This window comes from Schistocerca serialis, chromosome 2 (genome assembly GCF_023864345.2).
Source record: "Schistocerca serialis cubense isolate TAMUIC-IGC-003099 chromosome 2, iqSchSeri2.2, whole genome shotgun sequence".
NCBI lineage: Eukaryota > Metazoa > Arthropoda > Insecta > Orthoptera > Acrididae > Schistocerca > Schistocerca serialis.
Window position 1 is genome coordinate 463,542,367 of NC_064639.1, and position 24,922 is coordinate 463,567,288.

General features: G+C 41.4%; 1 protein-coding gene across 2 annotated transcripts in view; it reads left to right on the forward strand.

Moving 5' to 3' along the window:
• The first annotated feature begins 330 nt into the window (after positions 1-330).
• The window catches only part of LOC126457369 (uncharacterized), a 335,229-nt gene continuing 310,637 nt past the window's right edge, over positions 331-24,922 (forward strand). Inside the window, exon 1 of one of the 2 annotated variants that reach the window (XM_050093612.1) lies at positions 331-396. The gene's annotated coding sequence lies outside the window, so the exon portion shown is untranslated. Of the gene's footprint in view, positions 397-537; positions 604-24,922 lie in introns of those variants that run through there. The other variant, XM_050093613.1, reaches the window with a different exon arrangement.

Here is a 24,922-nt window from a genome sequence, read left to right on the forward strand (position 1 = left end):
TATTTGGAAGTCGGTTAACGAAATCCGGTTTTGGGAGCCCCATGTAAACGGGGTGATTGTGTCCATAGCTGGAAAGTAAATGAGGAGAGGAGAATGCTCGCGGAGTGACAATTTTGTCACCCATTCGCGTATGGCTATCAAAACCTGGCGCCGTCGTGACAGTTTGTCGCAGGATTGTTCGCGGGTCTGTTAGCAACAGACTGGACAAGAGTGACGAATCTAAAGAGTCACAGTGACAAAAATCAGCAGTAGCCGCTAGCCCATACCAACTCCGTTGACATTTAATGTGAATTTGCCTTATATCTGCGGTTTAGTTATCTTTGGCATAAAGTGCGCCATTTCCAAAACTTGGAAACCTGTTGTGTGTTGTTAATAGAAGTTACAGAGTTTGACACTGTAAGTCCCTTTCGTTTGTATCTTTAATATCAGACAAAAGTGATTGATTTTTTAGGATAATTATGTTACCTTTCTTCGTCATAATGTTTTTGGCCGTTTGTGTTGGTCTTAAGCTTGTTTGCAAATGTGAACTTACGTGTAAGCCCTGTGTGAATTGTCATTCAAAACATAGAGGCCATAACATTTGTTGCTGCATCATTCCGAAGTGTAAGTGTAACTGTTTGTACAAGTCTTTGTTGCAAACGCCAAGTATTTTCCATACTTACGTTGGTAGGTCTTATGATTAGCGCCGAGTTTCTGTCGTGACATTTTTGCTAGTGCTGGTGTTGAATACTGTCGACACTTTTGGATACATAGGGCCGTTGTATTACATTACTTCATAGGCTTTAACAATTTTCAAAACTGTGTGCAAATAACATGCTCCTCAGTCCACACGTTTAATCAAAGGTACTACGAAACACGCATACGAAAAACATTCAAAGTTAAGTTTGTTAGGTTGCGACTCGGCGAGAGATTCTCAGTTTGGATAACATATAAAAATGCCCTCATACAGATATTTTGTTGGGAAATACATTAGGTGAATAATTGGAGGATATATCTATGATCAAATGACACAATTTCACTTTTTATTGGGCCTTTGAAGAAAGCTTTTCAAGCCCGTCTTCATTTTGCTAACAACGTTCAAGCATGACACTACAAGATTTGAATAAATATGGTGTGTTGAACACTTCAAAGATCTGGTCTTGGAAGTATGGAATATTGGTTAAAACATCTAAGTTACACACTTGCCGTTATCTTCATTGAAACTTCCCTGTAAAATGATTGCACAGTATTCAGTACGAAGATATGCTTGAAAGTCACATGAACCAACTGTTGAAATTCTTTAGTTTATTTCTTCAGTTAATAATTAATGATTTTTTCTATATTACAAAAAAACAAGCGTTCATATTTGTCATTGTCTCTGGCCATGATATCACCACTCACTGCAGTGAGACTGACTACTGAATTTAAACATTCAAGTAATGAAGTAAAATGGAAATGCCATGTGGCTAGGGCCTCCTGTCGGGTAGACCATTCACCTGGTGCAAGTCTTTAGAGTTGATACCACTTCAGCGACTTGTGTGTCGATGGGGATGAAATGAGGATGATGACAACACAACACCCAGTCCCTGAGCGGAGAAAATCTCTGACCCAGCTGGGCTGTTAGGCATGACATTCCGTCACGCTGACCACTCGGCTACCAGGGGTGGACAGCAATGAAGTGAACCTGGAAGGATGGACCTCAGATCGTACTTTTGTGTTCAAGCAAAATAGAATATGTACTAGACATGTGAGTGTGAATATATGTTGTGCAGTTCAATGGAATAAGGAACCAAATGATAAGATGACCTGGTTACTCTGCTAAAATATGTTAACATACCTTGTCACATGGTTGTATCAGAGCTGTCAGTATCAAAAAGCTGCATAGGCTAACTATGAAAGAAGAAGAAACATGACTATATACTAATTCATGCAAGATCATTGTATTCCAGGATATGATTATCTTACAGAACTACAGTCTAAGCGAGAAGCTAAGGCAGTTACTGAAATCCAAAGCTGATTTGAGAGGAGCAATAATTGTTTAGGAAGAAGAAAAGAGGGGGGGGGGGGGGGGGAGAGTGAGAGCGCACGAGCGAGCTCCCCCCAGTGTTGAAACATTAAACCCAATTTTAATGGATTATAAAATCGTCATTACAGTAATAATAATAATAATAATCATGAAAAGTTTTGAAACCAGGCAGGGTCTGTTTCGAACATAAGTCTCACCATCTAGCCCTGTTTTCCCACCATCTTTCTTTGTATACTCTGGTTTAGTCCTCACCTTTTCTTTTTTAATCACTCTCCTCCACACCTTCCAGCCATCGTGAGACATTATTTATAAAATCTACCGTAGCGTTTTAGCTAGTTAAAAAAATGACCACTACTGCCTACTTATATGAAACTACTCACTGGTGAAACATAAATGACACTTGGAACAGAAACATCTTGATCTTTAGTGAAGAAAGAGGAATGTTAAAAGAAAAAAGTGTTTCTTCTTTGCTGATTGTAAGAAACTACTAAAAGCCATGCTACCACATGTGCTAGTTTTAGCACGCGATGTGACCTTGTAATTCATAAGGCGAGCTCTTGAACAACAGTCATCCATCACCTTCCTCCAGTGGGAGAAATAATATAAATAAGCACAGTAAGATGGAATGTTGGGAGCGTGCATCTCCTTGGCAATATATGCCTCTACATAACTGTTGTGGGCCAAGTTTCGTAGTTCACTTTGCCGCCGAAGATCAAAAACTGTCCTGGGCTCCTCACTCAAGGTGGTCTCTCTATCAGTGAATTGATTCTTGTCAAACACCTTGCAATCTGTTTTATGATTGCATACATATCCTTTGCTTATTGGTTATGTTTCAAATTCTTAAAACTCGCTCTCTGCCCTCGCTCTCCAACCCCAGTTGCGCTGAGTTGTATAATGAGCCTGACTTAACTGCTTCATCCTCTTGACTTGTCACATGATAGTCACAGGCCCTGGTTAAATTCATAATCAGTTAATTCAACATCTGAATGTTAATCAAAGACTCCATCCACCGAGCGTCTTCAACAATATTTAGCTAGAAAATCAAGCAAAACGCAAACATCTGTTGGCATCTACCGACCAATTAGCAACATCATGTTGTGCAAACTGTTTGGAAGGATGGTACCCCAATGATTATGCCGGCTTCTTGAACCACAGGACCTTTGTGCTCCTACAGTGTGCTTTCTGAGACAGACAATCCACAACTGACCATCTGGTTTGAGAGAGGAATCAGATAAGCATTTTTCCAAATGGGAACACCTCATTGCAGTATTTTTTGATTTTGATAAGGAATAAAACACCACTTGGTGTCATCACATTTTACTTTCCATCCATGACTGGGACTTTCAAGGCTCCCTAGCAATTTCTTTGTTAGTTTTTATCCAATTGGTTGTTTTGGATTCAAGTTGGTACAGAACTAAGATCCTTGTGGGGACCAATAGAATGGCACCTTGCTTTGTTTCATGCTGAATCAAGGACTAGTGACCTCTGTTGGACCACTCGTCACATCTGCACTGTATGTCAACAACATTTGTGCTTGGTATAACTCCACCCATAGGTCTGCTGCCTGGATACTTTCCCATGACTTCTATTATCTTCCACAAAACTGATAGTCATGTATTTCTGTTGTACCAAGGTCCATCCTGACCCAGAACTTTACTTGGATATGCAGCACTTGAACATTGTTGCACAGACCCATTTTTTTTGGACTCTTTGATAAAAGGCTGTTATGGCTGCCCCATATTTGACACTAACAACTAGCTGCATGCGGAAGCTTACTGCTCTCTGCCCATGTCTTTTGAGGTGCAGATCGCACTACTTTCCTACACATTTACGAGGCCCTGATCTAGTCCCAATTGGACTATGGTTGTCAGGTCTATGGCTCAGTGGCATTGCAGCTTTGAATTTGTTAAATACCATCCATAGTAGTGGAAAAAGACTGGTTACTGGCATCTTCGGGACTGGTTTCACAGGTAGTCTCCTTGCAGAGGGAGGAAACGAAGATTGTCCCTTCAGTTCTGTGATACCAACTTTTGTTCACTTACACAGTCAACATCCAACAATTGCCTAATCATCCAGTTTTGCAGATTTTTTGCTTACAAAGATAGCCCACTGACACCCATCTGTTGGTGGTATTACAAGTTGCTCTGCACCTGAAGGCCATTTGCCTGGACCTTCACCTTAAAACATGTTCCCCATATATTCCCACCCTCTGTCCTCTTTGTTAGTATCCATACTGTGAATTAGAATCGATCTATTTCAGGGACTTAGAAGTTTGTCACCCGCATCATCTTTCGGCGATTCTTCCTCTCTGTTCCTCAGAAGTACCAGGATGATTTACATTTACACTGAAATCTCTAAAACGGTGGATAGGATGGCATGTGCTTTTATATCTCTCACTGGTGAGGAACATTTGTTTGTGGAAACTAAGTACTATTATTACGGCAGAGCTGGTAGCCATTGAATGAGTCGCACCTTTTATTGAACAGATCTTGCTTGAGACGTTTCAATTTTTAGTCACTCATTGACCAGTTTCCAGGCTACTGATCCATGTTACTCTTGCCACCCTGCGATGTCTGCCATTCACAACATTTTCTCTGATCCTAGTTGTATTTCCTGCTCAGCTGTCTTTCTCAGAGTTTAAAGTCGTGCGTATCCCAGGGATTGTATGGCTGACCATTTGGCTAGAGAGGCGATTAGTTGCCCTGCATTCACTTTGATGATCTCACATGTAGATTTTCGGGTGCAAATAAGACTTCTTCTTACTTTGAGATGGACGACACCTAGTACTGTCCCCTCTAATAAACTTTACACTATGAAGGAGACTGCAGCTGCATGGAGCTCCTACCTTCCATTACTCCAAGAAGTAATCCACAGTCCTAAATGGCCTCCACATTGGTCATACCAATTAACCCATAGTTTTACTTTATGTGATGAGCACATCCACACGGTAGAGTCTTACAGACAGAAGCTCATGTCTTGATGGAATGTCGTTTGGGCTCCCAAAAGTTAAATTCGTATTGGATTCTTTGCAATATTGGCAGACGACCCATGGACAGTAGGTCTGGTTTTCTGTTTTCTCCATGAAAGTGGTTTTTATTCCCAGTTGTAACATTTTAAATTAGTTTTGGTGCGGGGGCAGGGTGGAATGTGTTGGGCGTCTCCCGCTGCATGTTGGGTCTGGGAGACCCTGGATCCAACCCTTTGCCAGCTTCCTTGGATATCCTTTTTACTTTGTTTTAATTTTATTTAGATGCTGTTAGCCACCTGCTGTAATGAACTGGGAGTGGGACAGATGTGGAAGGGACAGCACCCGTTACATGCAGAGCTCTTGGGACATTCACTTGGGGCCACTTAGCTTCTGACTTGATTATTTCTCAATTGTCTTATTTTATTATTGTCAGTCCAACTGATATCCATTACATTTTCAGACTTCTTGCTTTTACTGTTATGAATTTCCCTGTTAGGAGCATTCTTTACTCTGTAACTGTCTTCGCCCTTAATCAGATTGGTGGGGGTTTTGGACGTGGCTCATGTTCCTTTCAGCACATATAAACCCTGGGAGATCCTTCGTCTGCTCTGATCTATATGCTGATCCAATCCATATAATTTACTTCTCTTTAAATTAATTCTCACCTCTGGCACCAAAATTGCTGTCATACCTTGATTTTTACCACTCCTACATATTTTCATAATTCGATCAAGTTTCTGGCTGACATCACTAACTTCAGATGAATTCTCTCTTGACCAAGGGATGGATGACCTCACATTTAATCCTACCCACCCACCCAACCAGCCAACCCACCTCTGGTTTTGAAGGTATGCATGCTGGTATCATTCCTACTCAACGTGTGGTGCAAGCAAAGGCCAAAAGTGACTCATCTTCTCACACTCTAGCCACTAGTCATGGGTACAATGACGGCTATTATCTGTTGTAACTGTAAGAGTTATTTTTACCTCCTCTTCGAGCACTTCCTATCATTTCATACAACAATATGTATTACCTTACAGGACACTTACTTCCCTGAAATATATACCCCCAGCCCAAGTAAATATTGTGACTATTGCAGAAATAGAGTAGGTTAAAAAAGAGTATAATCAGGCTGGGTCTGCACATTGGTACCTGCAGATATTTTACTGATGAAGTACCACTCAATACAGCATTTGAGACTGTGGTGTGTTTCAGTGCCCACAGTCCCTTGTGGGACAGAGCTACAACATGTAACTGAGACTGTCAAATAGGACAAATGATTGCAGATCTTGGTCTGTGTTTATTGAACAGTGGCACTGAAACAGGGCAAGTACTCACCATTAATCTTGTGATCTCTAGCTCTAACCTCTTCTTCTCAGTGCAATGCCGTGGAAGATACATGGCAGCCTCTGTGAGTGCAGTCATTTCAGAATTGTCATTCCCTCCCAAACAGTTGCCTAACCAAGTGCCCACCATGATGGGCTGTCATATTTTCCAGCCACACCCAGAACCCCGCTTCAGTAACGAGTTTCTCAATTCGGTGAAGTCTTATCACTTTCTGGGGCTGGTCTTCAATGCCTGGCTGACATGGCTTCTCCATCCTTGCCAACTTAAGTGATGTGCTGCTCACATCTTAATACTCTTTGTTGCTTCAGTGACTCAGACTGGGGCTGCTTTACAAAGCTCTGATCCCATCCACATTGCTTGTGCTGAACTCGATACACCATTGTGCGGTCCGACTTCAGACAGGAACCTTTCGGACCAGCCCTATGAACAGCCTACTTGTGGAGGCTGGAGTTCCTCTGCTACAGATCAGGTGTGAACAATTGCTGCTCAGCTGTGTGATACCCATTCCTTGCTCCCCTATTCATCCAAACTACTGTCTTCTTTCGTGCTAGGGAGATCTGCCATCCACAACAATGTTCCAGGACTGGAGCCGTGACTGCAGTTCGCATATGGTGTCTCTACTCTTAACTCCCAACTTCCTCCACTGTTACCTCTTGTCAGGGAGCAATTGTATAAGCCTCTGTGATGTGTACCATGTCGTCGGATTTGTCTCTACCTATCTTTAGACCAGAAGACTCTGTTCACCCTATGATTTTTTGCTGGCTGTGCCTGGCCATCCTTGATGCATTTCCAGGGTCGAAAGTGGTGTACACTGAAAGCTCCATGGTTGACAGAAAAACTGATTTTGCTTACTCACGTGCAAGGTACAGAGAACCATGCTCCCTGCCGAATGGGTGCAGAGCATTTACTGCAGAAATGATGGCCATTGCCTGAACCCTCAGTCATGTTTGTTCTTGCACCAGTGAAGCTTTCTTAACCGGCAGTGATTCCCTGAATAGTTTTCAAGCTATGAACAGTGCTATCCATGACACCCATTGGCCCTGACTATCCAGGATATTCTTTCTGACCTCTATCGTGCTGGACAGTTGGTTGCCTTTGTGTGGATCCATCACATCATGTTGGGGTATCAGGGAACAAACATGAATATGCTGACTGGCTGGCCAAGATGGCTATCAGGATGCCAACTTTGGATATATGGATACCAGAAATGGACCACTGGTTGCTCCTTCACCATCAATTGTTGGAGGCTTGATACACAGATTTGTGTGCCCTACTTTCTGTGAACAAACTGCGGGCAATAAAGGGGACCACGCCAATGTGGCAGTCTTCCCTTTGTGTCTCTCATGGGGAATCTACCGTCCTGTTGGCTTCACATTGGCCACACTTTGCTGACCAATGGCCACATCCTACGATGTTGTGCTGTGGTGCGTGCCTGTGTGTGGCTCACATCCTACAGGACTGCCCCAATTTGGACACCTTACATTGAAACCGTAAACTTGCTGACACTGCCTCTGGTGCTAGTGTGTGATGCCAAAGTGGCTGTGTAGGCTGCTTGAGGGATGTCCTGTCACCTGCTCTGAACCAGGAAACCTATGACTGCCTTTGCTTAGTTTTCTGGTTTGACTCCTACCCTTCCCTCCATTTTAATTATTCTTGTTCTTTTACATCTATTGTTGGTTTGCTGTCTCGTCATCGTCATTCTCTTTCCTGAGGTTTTATCAGCTTTTCCACTTTACTAGTTTTCGTGTGTTAATGGACAGTGAGGAAGCACCGGTCGGATGCCAGGAATACGTCTCCCATTGTGTAACATGTACTGCATCCCGAACAATAAATGGATAATTTTCAGCAAAACCTGTTAGGATAATCAGCTCATCTTCTTCTAGGTCAAAGGTAAGGGCTTTAACTCTCCTACTACCAGGATGTTTTGGTCTCTTTGGGTATCATTGGGGTCATATAGACCCTGAGTAACTTACACCAGATACGGTAGCAATATTTCAATGAACTAGTGTAAAACATACACTAGAGTTGTTCAATGTAACAGTAATGATTCTATTTTCATAAATTTTGCATCCAAGAAAGAAAGAAATTTAGGCTGGGCCCATTGTGCTACTCAAAAACTAGAATAAATTTTAAAGTGTTGTAAATATGAAAATGAATGAAACATTATTGGATACAATTAACTCCGAGGGAGAAACTTATATATTAAAAAAAAAAAAAAAAAAATAGTTTTCAGAACAAGGGAGATATATATTCTCAGATTGCATACAGGGTCCCAGTGGTACTAGGAGGGCTAAGATGCAAATTATTGTTTGGCGATGGAATGACAGAACAAACTCCAAACTTTTGTTCCCACTTGGAACTTAGCAGGCCTGGTGGAGGTTTATAAAATGTATTAATTAATCCCATCTGACTATCTCTGTAACTGGAAGAATGCTATCCTTATTTTGGCTTCTTTATGCTCTTTAATTTTTTATAAAAATGGTTATAGAGTTGAACACTTTAGAGACCACTTTTCAGCCGTTTTTAGAGTTTTCTGATTCAGGCTCAGTTCCTGTTCATTAGGGCGTTTGATTTTACTTTCCCCAGACACTACTAAACAATTGTAAAACACAATAAAATGTCAGTTAATTTGAGTACCAGCAGAATATGGGACTATTTCTATGGCATCTTTGTCTAGTAATTCTTTTTTTAAGGCCCTACATGCTCGTGTTTTCTATGCTATCACTACCTGCTCTTTCGCTGCTCCCCCTCCTATTCTATTCTTTCTACAGCTTTGGAATGTCACTTGCCTGTTGCCTACCCTTCTGTGGGTTTACTGGTTGGCCCTCACCTCACTTTCCACTGCCGCTATTTCCATCTTCCCTCTTTTTCCTGGTCCCCATGTTTTCTCCCAAACACTCTGCCTTGGTTAGTTTTCGGATAGAGCTCTCTCAGGGTCTGAAAGCCTTAGTCACGTTATTGCGTTGTTTGTGCCACCCACTCTTGTGAGACTTTCGGAATGCTATTGTTTTTTATACCAGTGGCTCCAAATCCACCAATTGCATGTGATATGCCTTCATGTCTTGTGATGGCATGGAGCACCATATCTTGCCTTCCATGTGTGGTGTGTTTGTTGTGGAACTGATGGCCATTTACTAGGCTCTGTACTTTGTTACACGGTCCTCCCTCACCAGAGGTTTGCTCTGGATAGACTCGATGAGTGGTCTTCAGGCTATCACCTGGTGTTTTTCCTGCCACCTCTTGGCCTCTGCTGTTCACAAACTTGTTGCTGATTTTCATTGTGCTGTTTTTCAGTTGGTATCCTTTGGGTTTCTGGCCACTTGGATATCTTGTGTAATGAGCTTGTTGAATGTTTGCCTGGGGGTCAGCCATCTATTCCCTGTTCAGTTACCCTTCCAGGAGGAATTTGTGACTTTGTCGGATTCCTTTTTGCCCAGTTGTGAGCCGATTCTTGGGGTTCACCCTATCTCCTCTCCCAGCAAGAATCATAACAGTTTGGCCTGTGGTTTTTTACTCCGTGAAGTGCACCCATAGTCTAGGGGTAGCTTCTTTGATTAGTAATCAGAACGTCCTCGGTCCTAGGTTTAAACCTCTCAACTGCTTAAATTTTGAAAAAAAAAAAAAAAAATCGTCAGCAATGGGGCCAAAGACTCCCAGCATAAGGAGTCACCCTCATTCTGCCAGCAGCCTTGTGAAAAAGGGCAGAGGAGTGGACAGAGGTTCAGGGCACTCTCTTGCCTTTGGGGTGGGAAACTGTCTCTAAAAGGCAAAGGAATCAGCAGTGATTTGTGGAATGAGGCTGTAGGAGGCAATGGAAACCACTGCCTTAAAAACTAGTAGTGTTACACACAGGACATGTGGCCTGTAATTGAAAAAGTCATGATCTCACCATTGGCAAAAGATTTTGGACTAGTCCTCCATTCAGATCTCTGGGAGGGGACTGCCAAGGGAGAGGTGACCATGAGAAAAGATACAATAACCAACAAAGGGATAATGTTTTACAAGTCAGGTTGTGGAATGTAAGAAGTTCGAACATGGTAGGGAAGCTAGAAAATCTGAAAAGGGAAATGCTGAGGCTCACTCTAGACATTTGGGTGTCAGTAAAGTGAAATGGAAAGAAAGCAAGGATTTCTGGTTTAGGATGAGTATAGGATAATATCAACAGCAGCAGAAAATGGTGTAACAGGAGTTGGATTCGTTACAAACAGAAAGGTAGGACAGAGAGTGAGTTACTGTGAACAGTTCAGTGATAGGGTTGCCCTCATCAGAACTGACAGCAAGCCAACACCGACAACAGTAGTGGAAGTATACACGCTGATATTGCAAACAGAACATGAAGACATAGAGAAAGTATATGAGGATACTGGATGGGTAATTCAGTATGTAAAGGAAGATGAAAATCTAAAAGTCGGGGGGGGGGGGGGGGGGGGATTGGAATGCAGGTGCAGGGGAAGGAGGAGGAGAAAGGGTTACGGGAGAATATGGGCTTGGTACTTGGAATGAGAGTGGAGAAGGACTAATTGAGTTCTGTAATAAATTTCAGCGGTTAATAGCTAATACCCTGTTCAGGATTTGCAGGAGGGGGAGGTATACTTGGGAAAGGCCGGGATGTATGGGAAAATTTCAGTTAGATTACATCATAGTCGGGTAGAGATTCTGAAATCAGGTGTTGGATAGTAAGATGTACTCAAGGGGAGATGTAGACTCAGATCACAATTTAGTAATGATAAAGAGCAGGCTGAAGTTTAAGAGATTAGTGAGGAGTAATCGGCATGCAAAGAAGTGGGGTATGGAAATACTAAGGAATGAAGAGATGTGCTTGAAGTTCTCTGAGGCTATAAATACTTCAATAGTGAAGAGCTCCGTAGGCATTTCAGTTGAAGAGAAATGGACTTATCTAAACAGGGCAATCACAGAAGCTAGAGAGAAAAATGTAGTACAAGAAAAGTAACTGCTAAGAAAGCATGGATAACAGAAGAAATACATCAGCTGATTAACCATGGAAGTAAGTACAAAAATATACAGGGAAATTCAGGACTACAGAAGTGCAAGTCAGTCAGGAATGAAGTAAATAGGAAATAGAGGGAAGCTAAAGTGAAATGGCTACATGAAAGATGTGAACAAATTGAAAAAGAAATAGGATATTGAAAAATAGGAAAGTCAAAACAGCCACCAGGGTCAATCCATACCAAGTGGTCCAGCACTGGTTGCTTGACCATCTCAGAAAAATTTTATATTTGCTGGGTGAATTCCCCAATGCTTAGTAGCCACAAAATATTTTTTTAAAAATTTATTGTTTATTATTTTAAAATGGTGGCCATATTTGTTCCAGGCTGCATGCGTATTTTCGTATTTGCAAGCATCTACATTTTTTACAATTATTCAGTAATGGATTGTCCTAAGCCTTTCAGATAAAATGCATGTAGTTCAACACACTCTGGGCTACAAATTAACATCATTATCACTTATCTGAATGTATTCTTTAATATATTTTTAATAGTTCAAAGTTATCAGCCCCAAATAAAAAAAACTCAATTTATTAACAGTAGTTTTCCAAAGAAAGATTAATTTCTCAGCTTTAATATTTTTTGTGCTATTACACTGTATAGTATAGTAACTTTTTATTGAGTATCAATGGTGAGCAGCTTACAGTTAAAAAAATACATTATTTTAAAATATGAATTTCTTAATTTTTCTATTTTGTGGCCTGCAATATCTTTCTTGGGGGACCAGATGAAAATCTAAAAATTTCACAATCAATAGACCTTCATGATATCAAACTTAAGTATAAATTTCAACTTTGAGATTCAGTTGAAAGTTATGGGAAAAAGATTACAAACACGACTCAAAAATAAGTTTTTTAACATCTGTGATATCTGGTAGGCTAAGCAAATAAAGTATACCAGTTGCATAATGTAACACACCACATTACACTAGCTAATGATTATTTGTTGAAACAGTGCAGTGGTAATTGTTTCAGCAGGCTAACAATTGCTTCTGCAGGCCTACACAAGTCTGATTGTTGTCTTCCCCCTTACACCAACAATTGTCTACTCACATTTATTTAGCTAGAAGTTCTTGAAGTGTGCAGTTGAAAAATGGTGCCTCACTGTTCTGTTGGTATTAGTATTAATGAAGCATGTTATAAAAGTGTGTATGGAGTGTATCCTAAAGACATTACTTTAATCGAAGATTACAGTGAAGAAGAAAGAGTTGTTTTATTTGCAAGTTGGCCCAGAGGCCAAATCAACATGCAAGTACCATGAAATGAAATACTTAAAAAAATTTCATCACCTTTTTGGTCAGTCTTGCATGGACCCTTTGAAACCTATAACATAAGAAACCTATAACAAAAGGTCTGCAAGAAATAACATTTGATCATTATTCTAAAAATAAAAGACCTTTTTTCAATCTCATATCAGGAAAATCATTGTGTCCAACATGTTATTCTAAGATATTTGTAATTCACAAGAGGAAGGATAGTGAAACCTCAGATACAGAATTTTGTGACGTATCAGCAACCATTAAAAAAGTGGATGCAGCTTGTGAAATTCTGGATATATCGCCAGCTAGTAAAATTAGAAAACTAAGTCAAGATAAAAGACAAAGTGCCTTGAATACAAAAATTGAGAAAGTGGCAGCTACAGTCAAAAAGAATTTGGAAGTTTCATTTCAAGATACAATTTTTACGAAATCAGATGGAAGTTCTAAAACTTCACCAACCGAATGTGATAATTTGATAGAAAAACTAAAAACTAAATGCTGTACTTCAAGCGAAGAGGATAAAACTAAGATTATCAGTTTACTGCTGAATGCTTGGAGTCGAGCAAAAGTTAGTGATGAATTTAATGTGTCAGAATGTCTTGTTAAGTTAACAAGGCAATTAGTAAAAGAATAGGGAATTTTAGCAGCATTACAAAAGAAAAGTGCATCTAATTTGGTATATGAAAACGCAATAAAGTTATTAAGTATTATGACTATGACAATGACGGCCGTTTGAAGTCTGGCAAAGAAGACTGTGTTTCTGTGAAAGAAAATGGTTCTAAGAGTCAAAGACAAAAAAGGTTAATATTGTGTAATTTAAATGAACTATTCGCTGAATTTAAGAAAGAAAATCCTGACATTAAAATTGGAAGATCAAAGTTTTGCAAGTTGAGACCAAGGTGGTGTATTGTTGCAGGGGCATCTGGCACCCATAATGTTTGTGTTTGTTTGTATCATCAGAACATAAAGTTGATAATAGATGGGGCCAATCTTAGAGTTGACTATAAAGACCTTTTGGAAGTTATGGTACACAGTATTGTCAGTTACAGTTGTATGATCAAGGGAAGATGTGAAGATTGTCCAGACAAACAAGCTTACTTTATGTGTTTGAAGAAGCCGAAGACGACGATTTGATGCTTGACGATATAAAATACAAACAATGATGGGTGACACAAGACAGAACTGAAATGGTGACAGTCATAAAATCACGAGAAGAGTTTTTTGAAGTGTTGGTGGCTAACCTTGAAAATCTGAAAATGCATAATTTTATTGCAAAAGATCAAAGTAAATTTTTGAAAGAAAAAAAGCTAACCTTGGCAGCTGATGAATGCTTAGTTCTTCCTGACTTTTCAGAAAATTATTCCTTTGTTGTTCAAGGTGAAGTACAAGGGCACCACAGGATAAACAAACAGGCCACAGTTCATCCATTTGTATTTTATTATAAAGATAAACTAATGAGCCACAGCCTTTGAGTCATAAGTGACTACCTTGAACACAACACTATAGCAGTTCACAGTTTTCAAACAAAATTAACAAACTATGATAAACAGCACCACCCTCCCATAAAAAAACTGATTTACTTTTCGGAGGTGGCAGCAAGTCAATGCAAAAATAAATAAATAAATAAAAAAAATTATTAACATCTCCTTTCATAAAGAAGATTTTGGGTTTGATGTAAAATGGCACTTTTTTGCTTCATGCCATGGGATGCATGCTTGTTATGGTGTTGGAGGCTACAACAAAGCTAGCTGTCACAAAAGCAAGTCTGCAGTGGACCAAAGACAATCATATCATAACTCCTCAAGAAATGTTTCAGTTCTGTAAAAAACATATCAAAGGAATTACCTATGTTTTTGTACAATGTGAGGAAATACAAGAAGTCTATGACAGTGTCGTGAAGGAAAGGTACAACACTTGTCACAAGATTAAAGGCACTTGCTCTTTTCATTGTTTTGTACCCCATTCACACAACTTGCTGAAGTGTAAGATCACATCAACTTTGCCTGGTAGTGAACTTCATCAATGTGGAAAACTTGTTCTTCAAAATAAATACATCGTGGCTTGTTTTTCGATGAACAGTGGTGGATTGGTGAAGTTGATAATATTGACTGTCGAAACCAAGATGTACATGTTGTATTTTATCACCCTCCAGGCTAAGGACAACTTTTTTTAAAAAAATGAGAAGGATCAAGTTCTGGTGCGACTTAAAAATGTACAAAGGAAGCTGTCTCCTGTGTAATTTACAACTGTGACTGGGTGAACTTATAATCTAACACCGAAACTGAGTGAACAAATTTCTCAAATGTTCAATGAGCGATGTACTAAAAACAAATAGCAAGAGAACAATATAATGTAATTAGTAGGCTTATTTTCAATAAAAAAGTAAGTAATCATAGATATGCTTAAATTATATACTGTAACTGATATATTTTATTCCATAAGCCTAGATATTGCAGATGTTAAAAAAGTATTTTTGACTGATGTTTGTAATTTTTTCCCCATAACTTTCAATTGAATCTGAAAGTTGAAATTTATACTGAAGTTTGATATCATAAAGGTCTGTTACCTTGGAAGTTTTCAGATTTTTATATGGTCCCCCAACAAAGATATTGCAGGCCACAAAACAGAAAAATGAAAAAAAAATCCATTTTTTAAAATAGTGTATTTTTTAAATGTAAGCTGCTCACCATTGATACTCTATAATGTTACTATACAATACAGTGTAATAGCAGAAAAAAATATTAAAGCTGAGAAATTAATCTTTCTTTGGAAAACTACTGTTCAAAAATTGAGTTTTTTTAATTTGTGGCTGATTACTTTGAACTATAAAAAATATGTTAAAGAATACATTCAGCTAAGTGATAATAATTTTTATTTGTAGCCCAGACTGTGTTGAACCAAATGCTTTTTATCTGAAAGGCTTAGGACAATCCACTACTGAATAATTGTAAAAAATGTAGATGCTTGCAAATATGAAAAAATGCATGCGGCCTGGAACTAATATGGCCACCATTTCAAAACAATGAACAATAATTAAAAAAAATATATTTTTGTGACTACTAAACATTGGGGAATTCACGCAGCAAATATAAAATTTTTCTGAGATGGTCAAGCAACCAATTATTTTTTTCTTGGACCACTTGGTATGGATTGACCCACTGGTGAAATTAAATGCAAGGGTGATAACATTAAGACTGCAGTGGGAATTACACTATTAAATGTGGAAGAGAGAGCAGATAGGTGGAGAAAGTATATTGAGGGCATCTGTGAGGGGGAAGACTTATCTGATGATGTGATAGAAGAGGAAACAGGAGTATATAACGAAGAGACAGGGGATCCAGTATTATAATCAGATTTTAGAAGAGCTTTGGAAGACTTAAATAAGACAGAAGGGATAGACAACATTCCATTGCAGTTTTTAAAGTCATTAAGGGAAGTGGCAACAAACCTATTATTCACATTAGTGTGTAGAATGTATGAGACTGCAGATATACCATCAGACATTTGGAAAAACATCACCCACACAATTACAAAGAGTGTGAAAGCCGACAAGTGCAAGAACTACCACATAAGCCGCTTAACATCTCGTGCATCCACATTGCTGCCAAGACTAATATACAGAAGAATGGAACAGAAAATTGTGAATCTGTTAGATGACGATCAGTCTGACTTTAGGAAAGGTAAAGGCACCAGGAGGCAGTTCTGACATTGCATTTAACAGCTGAAGCAAGACTAAAAAAAAGAAAATAAAGACATGTGCATAGGATTTGGAGACTCGGGTAAAGCTTTTGACAATGAAAAATAGTGCAAGATGTACAAAATCCTGAGAAAAATAGGGATAAGGTATAGTGAGAGATAGGTAATACATGATAGTATAAGAATCAAGAGGGATCAATAAGAGTGGAAGACCAAGAAGGACACGGATTAAAAAGGGTGTAAGAAACGGATGAGGTCTTTTGCCCCAGCTATTCAGTCTGTGCGTCAAAGAAGGAAGCAATGATGAAAATAAAAGAAAGGTTTAAAATGGGAGTTAAAATTCAAGGTGAAAGGATAAACCACTCAGAAGACTGAACACTCAAGATATATTCTGACTTCCCTCCCCACCCCCTCCTCCCTCCCCCCCCCCCTCCACCCGACCCGCACCTTTTGGCCCTTCGCTCCAAGTGTACCCTCCCACTCTTCGTGTCACAAGTGTTAGCAGATGACCCTTGTGCAGTTACATCTGTCCTCGGTTTTCTTCGTGAAAGCAGTTTGGCCTTCCAGATGTAAGTGCCTGAATTTCCTTCCAGAATTATAGTACCTCAGTTAGCATTGGCATTGGTTTGGGAGGCCTTCAGCTTTGCCTTCATGCCAGGCACATTTTTCCTACCCTTTCCCTATGTTTTGTCTGGTCTTTTATACCATTGTTTTTCCCCTTTTCTTTTCGTGCTCCCCTGGTGTTGTCACAATTGAAGGGGGGATGGGTTGGTGGCGGTGCTGGTGCTCAGTCACATGTAGTGGCCTCTGGGGCACCTCTGTTCTTGCCCCCCCTGCCCCCCCCCCCCTCCCCTCCCCCCTCATGTTCTTTACTTTTCCTGCCACCCTCACTTACATTTCAAACTACAATTTGCACACCATTCAGGCTACTGGAATGTACCCAAATGGTATTTCAGCTTTATAATGCAGTACAACCCTTTCAGCAGTTTGTCAGTGAGAGAACACACGAAATTTTGTTTTGTTGTGAAGATTGATGACATTCTCTTCATGTCTAATGGTGGAGCAGAGTATCTTGACTGGTTTTGCAGATTTTTGATGGCTGCATGAATACTGGTTGATCATTAATCAATCAAAATATGCCATTGGAGCAGTAATAATACAGTTTCTGGAATATTCAATAATCGGTGCACAAGGAATTCTTCTGCAAGAAAGTGTCCCCACAGGGGCCCCATGACTCTTTGGTGAGTATGTGTTTGGTGGCTACCATGGGGCCTCAGCCTCTGCATCACTGCTTTCACTTTCTGTGCTGCGAACCTTCACTTCATCTGTTACCTCCTCTGACTTTCTGTTGGATGGTCCTTTTGGTGCAGATCCTGCTTCGACTTGGTTCACGAGTTTGGTCTTGATTTCCAGTTTCACATCCAGTACTATCTTCACATTCCATTAATGGTTATATGCTCCCTATTCTTGGGTTTCCCTGCCATCTTTTCCAAATTTTACAGAAGTGCTCATCATGCAGGGACATTCACCCACTGTGGTGTACGCTCCACCTCTGTGCCCTTCTAACCTGGCACCCTGCCTTCTTGTTGTCATAGTACATATCCAAAACCTAGCATGGTAGCCTTCCTGTTATGGGGAGCTTGTCAAGTACTTGCATGCTGGTAGCACCTCACCTGACCACACAGGAATCGCACTGTTGGTGCCTGCCCTTCACAGTCCCCATGTATGCGGAATATGTGCCTGTCACAACTGGGCCATGGAGATTCCTAGTAATGGATTGCTGGCCAGGTAACATTTGCTGTGGCTGGGTAGCATCCATTGGGGAGCCCACTTTTGGAGCGGGTGGCACCATGGTGGACAATTCCCACATGAAGTGAATTAAACTTTCCCCTGCTGGTGGTCACGTGGCCACAGCAATCTCTTTGAATGTAAAGTTGTCCTATGATGCAGCAAAATATGATCCCAATGTGTTCCCTTCCCTGACACTGTGGGAGGAACGTAGGACTAGACGACAATGAGAAAAATTCTTCCCCCAATACCTGGTCTGCACAAGGACTGATGGGGACATCTTTTTGGCCACAAAGCCTTTATTTTTTGTTGAACACGTTGAAGACAAAGACAGGGAAGTTTCAGCCATGTCTAAGATACAGAGCGGTTGTCTCTTGTTCAAAATGTGATCTCGCACCCAGTCACAGGCGCTGCTCTCTTGTGAAAAGTTGGGTGACATTCCCGTGACTCACTCCTCACAAGACTAAGTGTGGTCCAGGGCATCATCTTTCACCGTGATCTTCTTTAGCAATCTGACGATGAACTGCAGGCTGACTTAAAGTGATGGGGTGTGCACTTCATCCGTTGTGTCCATAGGGAACCAAGGGAAAACAGAGTTGCTACCGAGGCCTTCATCTTGACTTTAGAGGTTGATACATTACCTAGAAGGTCAAGATGATGGTTTACCAGTGGGACGTAAAACACTATATTCCTCCTCCTATGAGGTGCCTCAGATGCATGAAGTTTGGACATATGTCTTCTTGTTGCAGCCTTACTCCTGTCTACAGGGATTGTGGGAGTCTGTTGCCTGTGAAATTCCCTTGTGCCCCTTCCCCCATCTGTGTAAACTGTGGGAAGCTCCACTCTCCCTGTTTAGCAGATTGCATTATTTTGAAGCATGAGAAGAAAATCCAGGATTGTAAGACCCTGGACAAGCTCACACATCAAGATGTCAGAAAAAAGTAGAAGCATCTTAATCCTATGCAAATAACGCAATCTTAGGCTACAGCTGTAACATTGTCGCCATCTCTATCGATGGTGATTACCCTGAGTTGTGCCTCTTACAGTGGGTCCTCAGAGCTACCCACCAATATCTGCTCTCCAGGTGGTTGGGAGCCCTTCTTGTGCTTCCATTGCACACACTTCGGGAGAATAGGCTCCTCACCTACCAGGGACACTGGTCCCCATCCCCCAGCTGGAGGCACCTCATCCTTCTCCAGCTTCTTTTGCTAGAAAGAGGTCCCTCGGGATTCTCTCTTCCACAGTTTCAGCTGGTCCACAGCCAGATGTCAGTCGGTGGCTGAAGGAACCACAGGCTATCAGACTTCTTGTTCTTCCTCTGTCCCTGGAATCAGTTCAGGGAAATCTCCCCAGTCCTCATCCACTAAGGAGAAGGACAAAAGAAAGTCCTATAAGGCGAAGGAAACTCCAGTGGCCCCTATGCCACTGGACTCTGCATGTACTACTCCTGTGCCCATGGTGGAGATCCAAGTGGCCCAAGTGACCAGATCTTCCCAGACAACGTGCTGTAGAACCTATGTCATTGGATCCCCTGACGTCTCAACCTGTGGCAGCACATGACCGAGTCGTAACTTATCCCACCCTCGTCACTTCATGCCACCACAGTATTCAGACAGTGTGATGCTCCAGTGGAACTGTAATGGATTTTTCCACTACCTATTTTTCCACTACCTAGCTGAGCTAGGCCTACAGCATCTTTTAAGCACTTTGCTGTCTGTATTGCCATCCAGGAAACATGGTTTCCAGCAATTGAACCTCTGTCCTTTGCAGCTACCAAGTTTATTTTAAGAATCGTACAGATTATGGGAGGGTATCAGATGGAGTTTGCATGTATGTGCTGGACTCTATATAGTGACCTTGTGCCCCTCGATACACCTTTGGAGGTTGTGGCTGTTTGGTTAAGGGCACATCAGGATTTTACCATCTGTAATGTTCATCTCCCTTATGATTGTGTTGTGTCCCAGGATTTACTGTCTGCATTACTATCTAGCTCCCCCCACCTTTCCTGATCTTTGGAGACTTCAAAGCCCAGAACCCTTTGTTGGGGTGGAACAATGATCACTGGCTGTGGTAAAGATATCAAAACTTTGCGGGCACAGCTCGATCTTTGCCTCTTGAACTGTGGTTCCCCCACACACTTAAGTGTGGTACAAGAAACTTATTTGGTCATTGAGCTTTCCTTTTGCAGCCCTAGTCTTTTAGCCCTGATTTTTCCGGTCCCTCCCTCAGCGTTACTCTCTTGGTCACCCGCCCAGATGGGTTCTCCGTAATACTGACAGGGATGGGTTCACCTCTGCTGTCATCCTTAGCTCCCCATCACAAGGCAGTATTGATGCGGTTGTTCAGCATACAACGGTTGTCATTCTTTTGACAGCCAGTCAAGCCACCCCTCTTCCTCAGGACTCCTCATCGGAAGATGGTACACTGGTGAACCCCAGAGATCACTGTGGCCGTTGGAGATTGTAGACAGGCTCTCAAATGCCATAAACAGCACCCTTCGCTGGAGAGCCTCATTGCCTTTAAACGGCTCTGTGCCTGTGTCTGCTACCCCATATATTGACGAAAGCAAGAATTGTGGCAATGGTATGTTTCCACCACTGGATCATGTACCTCTCCATCGCAGGCTTGGGCGAAGATCAGATGCCTCTAAGACTTTGTGCGGTTGTACCAAGTATTTCCATAGCTAGTGCTGTTTACTCTGATCCAGACACTGTCGTCAAACATTTTGTTGAGCATTATGCTTGCGCTTCTGTGTCTGAGAACTACCGCCCCGCCTTTCGGCTCATAAAACAGTAGGTGGAGTGATTGACCTATCTTTTACTACCCATCATGTGGAGTCATATAATACTCCATTCAGTGAGCGTCGGTTGGTCACAGCCAGTGAGCTCCCTGCAGCTGTTGGATAAGCTGCAGCCAGCAGCAAGTCCCACTCTTAGCTCACTTATTTGTTTTATAGTTTAATTCTTAATTTCTTTGCGTGTTTTTGGGTACTTGCATAGTTTAATTCACAAATTTCGGGCATATTGTAGTACTTCAGAGGTGTAGCATCATGTTTTAGTACCCGTATAGTGTAAATTCGCATAGTCGTCAGTTATCTGTTTGTTTTGAACGGCTTGTGAGATAGAAGAGAGGAAAAGAAATTGTTAGGGATAGATTAGTACAGCACCTGTTATGTACGGATTCAGGGGGAATTGGCCGCTGTCTCTAAACAGCTGGAAGCTGTGTTGGCCGTGGTTGTCAGGCTCCGGGCTGGTGTCCTGGGCCGCGATGACATTGGGACACCCAAGGCGAGCACTTTGGCCCCTCTGGAACCTGTAGCATCGCCTTGGACCTCTGATGCCACTACGTCCTCTGATTCGGACGTCCCTGCCGGTCGACACTTGCCTGACGGTGATTGGCGAACCTTGGTGGGGCCGTGAATCCCTGGGCGGAAGGCGAAAGTTGGTGCTAGCTGCAAGGCTGTACCCTTACGCCTCCATAACAGGTTTGAAGCACTGCGCACTGCTGAAAGTACTTCTAAGCTAGAAAGGGCGGCCTCGCCTGTTGTGGCAGTGACTGGTCTTCCTGAGAGGTCCGGACAAGTGCAGAGGGTGGGATTGGTTGTCATTGGGAGCTCCAATGTTAGGCAGGTGATGGAGCCCCTTAGGGATATGGCAGCTAAGGACGGCAAGAAAGCCAATGTGCACTCCATGTGCATACTGCGGGGAGTCATCCAAGATGTGGAAAGGGTCCTTCCGGATGCCATGAAGGGTACAGTGTGCAGCCAACTGCAGGTGGTGGCTCATGTTGGCACTAATGACATGTGTCGCTATGGATTGGAAGAGATTCTCTCTGGTTTCCGGCAGCTATCTGAGATGGTGAAGGCTGCCAGTCTTGCTAGCGAGATGAAGGCTGAGCTCACCATCTGCAGCATCGTCGACAGGACCAATTGCAGACCTTTGGTGCAGAGCTGAGTGGAGGGTCTGAATCAGAGACTCAGATGGTTCTGCGACCGTGTAGGCTGCAGATTCCTCGATTTGTGCCATAGGGTGGTGGGGTTTCGGGTTCCGCTAAATAGGTCAGATGTGCACTACACACAAGAGGCGGCTACCTGTGTAGCAGGGGCTGTGTGGCATGGACTGGGTGGTTTGTTAGGTTAGACAGTCTCGGGAAAGATCAAAAAGGGCTCCAGTCTCAATGGGTACACGGCAAAGAAACGACGAGAATCAACCAAACAACAGTCTATATTATAGTTGTAAATTGTAGCTGTCTTGGAAAAGTACCAGAGCTACAAGTGCTGATAAAAAGCACTGAAGCTGAAATCGTTATAGGAACAGAAAGCTGGCTAAAGCCGGAGATAAATTCTGCTGAAATTTTTACAGAGGCACAAACTGTGTTCAGAAAGGATAGATTAAATAAAGTAGATGGTGGTGTGTTTGTGTCTGTTGGTAGTAGTTTATCTTATAGTGAAGTTGAAATAGATAGTTCCTGTGAATTACTATGGGTAGAGGTTATACTCAACATCTGTACCAAAATAATAATTGGCTTCTTCTACCAACCCTCCAACTCAGATGATATAATAGCTGAATGGTTCAAAGAGAACTTGAATCTCATTACAAATAAGTACCCCATTCATACAGTTATAATTGGTGGAGACTTCAATCTACCCTCAATTTGTTGGTGAAAATATATGTTGAAAGCCGTTGGAAGACAGAAAACATCTTCTGAAATTGTACTAAATGCTTTCTCTGAGAATTACTTTGAACAATTAGTTCATGAACCCACACGAATTGTAAATGTTTGCAAAAACACACTTGACCTCTTAGCCACAAATAATCCCGTTCTAATAGAGAGCGTCTTGACAGATACAGAAATTAGTGAACACAAGGTCATTGTAACAAGGCTCAAAACCATATCAATCAAACCACTAAAAGTAAACACAATATATATCTATTTAAATCAGCAGATAAAAATTCGCTTGATGCCTTCATAAGAGTGAGTCTCCATTCCTTCCAAGCTAATTATGTAAGTGTAGACCATATATGGCTCAAATTCAAAGATACAGTATCGACAGCAATAGATAGATTCATACCGCATAAGAGACAGGACTGATCCACCATGGTACACAAAACACGTCAGAACACTGTTGCAGAAGCAACCAAAAAAGCGTGCCAAATTCAGAAGAACGTGAGACCCCCAAGACAGGCTAATTTTCACGGAAGCTCAAAATTTAGTGTGGATGTCAATGCGAGATGCTTTTAGTTGTTTCCACAATGAAACATTGTCTCAAAATATGGTAGAAAACCCAAAGAGATTCTGGTTGTATGTAAAGTACACCAGTGGGGAAAAAAAAAAAAAAAAAAAAAAAAAGAAAACAGTCAATACCGTCACTGTGTGATAGCGATTGAAATGTTACTGAAGATGGTGCCACTAAAGCGGAGTTACTAGATACAGTTTTCCGTAATTCCTTCACAAAAGACGACAGAGTAAATATTCCAGAATTCAAAACCAGAACAGCTGTTAGCATGAGTGACATAAAAGTAGATGTCTTAGGTGTTGCGAAACAACTCAAATCATTTAAGAAAGGCAAGTCTTCCAGCCCAGATGGTATACCAATCAGGTTCCTTTCAGAGTATGCGGACACAATAGCACCTATTTTAGCAATCATATACAACCGCTCACTTGACGAAAGGTCTGTTCCTAAAAACTGGAAAGTAGCACAGGTCACAGCAATATTCAAAAAAGGAAATAGGAGTAACCCATTGAATTACAGACCCATATCACTGACCTCAATTTGCAGTAGGATTTTGGAGCATATACTGTTCTCAAACATATGAATCACATTGAAGAAAATGACTTATTGATACATAACCAACATGGATTCAGAAAATATCGTTCTTGTGCCTCACAGCTAGCTCTTTATTCCCATGAAGTAATGAGTGCTATTGACAAGGGATCTCAGATCGATTCCATATTCCTAGATTTCCAGAAGACTTTTGATACCGTTCCTCACAAGTGACTATTAATCAAATTGCTTGCATATGGAGTATCGTCTCATTTGTGTGACTGGATACGTGATTTCCTCTCAGAGTGTCACAGTTCGTAGTGATAGACGGTAAATCATCGAGTAGAACAGAAGTGATATCTGGGGTTCCGCAAGGTAGTGTCATAGACCCTCTGCTGTTCCTGATTTACATAAATGATCTAGGTGATAATCTGAGGAGCCGCCTTAGATCGTTTGCAGATGATGCTGTAATTTACCGTCTAGTAAAATCATCAGACGATCAGTTCCAATCACAAAATGATCTAGAATTTCTGTATGGTGCAAAAAGTGGCAATTGGCACTGAACAAAGAAAAGTGCAAGGTCATCCACATGGGTACTAAAAGAAATCCAATAAATTTTGGGTATATGATAAATTGCACAAATCTAGGGGCCGTCAATTCGACTAAATACCTAGGACTTACAATTACAAGCCACTTAAATTGCAAAGACCAGATAGATAATATTGTGGGGAAGGTGAAACAAAGACTGCGCTTTGTTGGCAGGACACTTAGAAGATGCGACAAACCCACTAAAGAGACAGCCTACATTACACTTGTCCATCCTCTGCTGGAATATTGCTGAGTGTTGTGGGATCCTTACCAGGTAGGATTGATGGAGGACATCAAAAAAGTGTAAAGAAGGGAAGCTCGTTTCGTGTTTACACACAATATGGGTGAGAGTGTCAGTGGTATGATATGATATGCAAGATGTGGTGGCAGTCACTGAAACAAACGTGGTTTTCTTTGTGGCGAAGTCTATTTACAAAATTTCAATCACTAACTTTCTCTTCCAAATGCGAAAATATTTTGTTGACACCCACCCACGTAGGGA